The 4,463-nt window shown below is 30.9% G+C and overlaps 1 long non-coding RNA gene across 1 annotated transcript in view; it reads left to right on the plus strand.

The window, feature by feature from the left end:
• The first annotated feature begins 3,050 nt into the window (after positions 1-3,050).
• The window catches only part of LOC111242661, a 2,020-nt gene continuing 607 nt past the window's right edge, over positions 3,051-4,463 (plus strand). The window contains exons 1-2 of the long non-coding RNA XR_002669941.1: positions 3,051-3,175; positions 3,335-3,396. This is a non-coding gene — a long non-coding RNA (uncharacterized LOC111242661). The remainder of the gene's footprint in view (positions 3,176-3,334; positions 3,397-4,463) is intronic.

A 4,463-nucleotide genomic window follows, 5' to 3' on the forward strand; every position in this document is an offset into this window, starting at 1 on the left:
AAAAGACTAGAAAATTATGGGCAAATGGGATTGAAACATTCAAGATCTAGCAACATTGAGAATGTGTTGATGTTTTCTCTTAACAACTCCATTTTCTTGAGGTGTTTCAACACAAGATAATTGATGTTGTATCCCTTTTTGTCTATAAAAATCTGTCATTGCAAACTCATTACCATTATCTGATCTAACAACTTTTACATCAATGCCAAATTGTGTTTTAATATAAGAAACAGAGTCAATAAGTTCTGATTTTGTATCTGACTTACTTGCCATGAATTTAATCCATGTGTATCTAGACACATCATTCACTATAGTTAAGAAATGTTTGAAACCGCCAACAGAAGAAGTACTATAGGGCCCCCAAATATCAACATGAATTAAATCAAAAGGGGCTTTTGAAACAGTAGTACTTAATTGACAAGGTAATTTTTTTTTTTGCTTAGAATAGTGACAAGTATCACAATGAGTGTATTTTAGATCAGGCGTAATTTGATATAAAAAGGAGAAAAAGGATGCCCTAGTCTAGAGTGCCAAATATCTATAGAGTTAGGTCTTATTGTAGAACAAACAATAGAATTCTCAAGAGTAATAGCAGCTGGTGAATTAATGGGTGTGGATGCAGGAACTATCATGATATACAAGCCATCTCTTTCTTCAGCTTTCCCAATCATCTGCAGGGTTGACTTATCCTGTATTTCACATGAAAATTCAACAATGGTAATTTTACAAGATAGAGATTTAGTTAACTTTGTGACCGAAATAAGATTGATAGAAAGATTAGGACCAAACAAGACATTATGTAAAGTAAGGTGTGGGTTAAGAGAAATTGTGCCAGAAAAATGAGCAAATAAAGAGTTCTTGTTGGGTAGTGATACTGTAATTGGTGAGATTCTATGATAAGAAATAAAATGAGACAAAGAACTAGATATATGATCAGTAGCACATGTGTCAAGAACCCATTGGGAATAAATATTACCTTGATCCTGAGAAGAAGTAGAAACATTTAGAGAAATCATTAGATCGGTAGAATGTGTGGCTATGGGATTAGATTGAGGAAGAAGAGCCAATAAACCATGAATTTGCTCTTGAGAAAGTCCCAGAGTTGAGGAATGTGATCGCGCCTGAGAATTATTAGAAGAAGAACAACGGTAAAAGTCATTGAATTTCACATCCTCAAATTGGACAAAAATTTCACAACCTAAATATCCGAAAACTCCTTCAAATTCCTCAAAAAATCAATCTAATAACGAGAGGTAAAAGATGAAGATTTTGGCAGTAACAAAATTGGTTGCGGAAGAACGTAATCAATAATTAATTTTCTTCTGATACCATGTTATGAGAAAAGAAATGATGAAAATTGTGTATCTTATTTCATAATAAGGAGAAAGTACAATTGATATATTAGCTGTTTAAAACAATATAAAAACGGAATATAAATATAAAAACAGAATATAAATATATGAACATAAATATACATATATGAACGGAAAATAAATTAAATAAAATATCCCCTCAAGCTACAACATGTATATCCTTAATGCTCAGCTAGGATAACAAAGATTGGAATTGTGCTGGATGCAAAACTTTACACCAACTTGACTTTATCTCTTATGCGATGACAATCAATTTCAATATGCTTTGTCCTCTCATGCATGGCAGAATTTTGTGCAATTTATATAACAAATTGATTGTCTGAAAACAGAGGAACTGATTGTGGTAGAAGTTGTTTTTAATCATGGAGCAAATACAGAAGCCACTGAATTTCACATATTAAGAAGCCCAAGTACTTGTCAATTCTCATAGTGAGGTGCATGAGTGAGCAGTGAAAAAAGAAAAAAATGAGGGCCACTTCTTGTGTAATTGTCTTGCTTTTATCTTCTCATTTTCGACAATTGTATGTCTATTATGTGTTTAATCTACTTAGAGGTGTCAAGTTGATGCATAATCCATGGGTTAGCCCTGACCCATTCTTGAAAAAGCCCCATTTTATTAAGCCCCCTCAAATGGGGGCCAAAAAAAAGCCCCACCCCCCAAAGCCCCCTTTCAAGTGGGTTATGGTCACGGCTAAGGTGAGTTTAACCCTACTTTAATTAACTTTTAAAAACAACATCATTTATATATACATACAAAATTATATATTTTATTAGACAATTTAATGTTATAATTTTATTATATTTAAATCAATATTTTTATATTATACTTATTATTATATTAAATAAAATATATAATAACATTTAATATTTTTTGAGTTTTCATTTATTAAATAAAATATATAATTTTATACCGTTATATTATACTTATATCTATTTATAACAATTTTTATATATAGAAAAAAATATGAAAAATAAAACAGTACTCCAAGTAAATTCCAGTAGACACCTAACTTTATATATATATATATATATATATATATATATATATATATATATATATATAATATAATATAATATAATATAATATAATATAATATAATATAATATAATATAATATAATATAATATAGTATAGGTTTATATAAAATGTTTTACGAATTTGACAGTAATTCGAAATTCGAAATATTTAAGATGATTATTTATAATTTGAAATTAGATAATATTATTTAATTATTATTACTATTATTTATAATCATATTTTTATTTATTAGATATATATTTTATTTCTCTCTTAAAGTGTGTAGAGAAAATTATAGTTACACATAAGAAAATATTTGAACATCATTTTCGTTTCTATTTTTGAATGATATTTTTCATCATGTATTATTGTTATTTTAAATACGATAAATAACTATCTTGACAAAACTTCATTACAATCTTCATATTTGTTTATTTAAAAATAATTTCAAAATTAAATTATAAATATTATAAATGAACAAAATTTAAGATATACTGAATGCAAGGCCCTTAAAATATTTAAGGCTAGTGGGCCTCTGAAAAGATCTCAGGCCCATTCGTATTGGGCACATGGCCAAGAGAGGGGTCCCTTTTCCCCAATTCAGATTTTCATTCCTCATTTCCCTTCTCTCTCTAAAAACAACCCTTGTGTCCTAATCAAAATTTTCTCTGACTTCTCTCTAGGATTCCAGCAAATTCCANCGATTGAATCCTAAATTAGTGGTGCTTCCTTGTTCCTGGAGTCAAGAGCTACGAAACCATCCGATTGGTTTCTTGTTTCGTCAGGTAAGAAAATTTCCCCTTTTCTTCTTTACTGTTCTTAACCTAGGGCAACCAATTTTTCTGGTTGCATTTACTTTCCACGTTTCACTTTTCTNTCCATTATGTTCTAGCTCTAAAAAGTTTATTCTATCACCAAATTGGTGATTTATATGTTTTGTCCAGTGAGCGCAGTGTCAAGGTCACCGTTGGGGGCATTCTCTGAATTTTGATTTTTAGCTTTCCAGGTAAGGGGAGTTAAATTATATAAATGTATGATTTTCTGAGTTTATTCTTGGATTGATGAGAAAATGCACTGAAATTGTCTATGTAGTGAGTTAATATGTTTGGGTGTTCTATNCATGCTACATCTTGACTGTGAAATGTTGTTTGAGGTCGAGATAAAACGTTACTATGTAATTGGTTGCAATGTATTATGAACTGCTCTATAATTGTTTCACTGTGGTTGAACTTGCTTTGTGCTCGATGCGTGTTAAATTTACGTGTGATACTGTGGTTGAAATTGGGTTGGGAAGAGGGAAGTGACATAGTGATTTTGGGGATTTGGGGTTTGGGGTTGTGTTAAAGTATTTAGGCATCATAGGTAAGTCAATTATGACTTATTAGAAGTGACAAAGATGGTAAAAACAGTTTCTGAGTGGTAAATTTGATTTTGGATTTCTAAGATGAGGAGTTTGATGTTTTTGAGTTCAATTGAGTCTTGATCACTTTAGATTTGTAGTATGAAGGGTTAGGATCATCTAGACATATTTAATTAGGCATAAAACAAGAATTAGGAGTGTTAGAATTCACCAAAAAAAGCCTGAAACGAAATTGTCCCAGTGAATGAGGGGTTAGTTTCTGCTCTGCACAATTCCACAACCCATGTAAAAATCCACAATCTGCTTGTGGACTTCTCTGTTTTCAAATCCACTGTTCCAGTAGTAAATCCACAGGTGGTGGAAAAAGTCACAACTTAGTTGTTGAACTTACTNGTTTTCAAATTGTTTCTCTCNAGACAATTCCANAGGTTGTGGAANTGNCCACAACTAGGTCATGGACCTCTCTGGTTTCAAGGTTTAGATCGCCCTAGTTATTTTCATTGCTTAGGTTTTAATTGAATTGTGATGCACTGTTGAATTGTTTATGGTACTNTGATGTATGATTCATGTATGGTTTTAGTATGAATTTATATGGTATGAAGTTAATATGTTTATGGTGGTGGAAAATGTATGAGTTCAAAGTGCTAATTTGTGATCCAAGTTAAGTAAAAGGTGTCCCATATGTTCAAGATCTCTTGGTGAGATCTTTAGTG

The sequence above is a fragment of the Vigna radiata genome, chromosome 10 (genome assembly GCF_000741045.1).
Source record: "Vigna radiata var. radiata cultivar VC1973A chromosome 10, Vradiata_ver6, whole genome shotgun sequence".
NCBI classification, from domain to species: domain Eukaryota; kingdom Viridiplantae; phylum Streptophyta; class Magnoliopsida; order Fabales; family Fabaceae; genus Vigna; species Vigna radiata.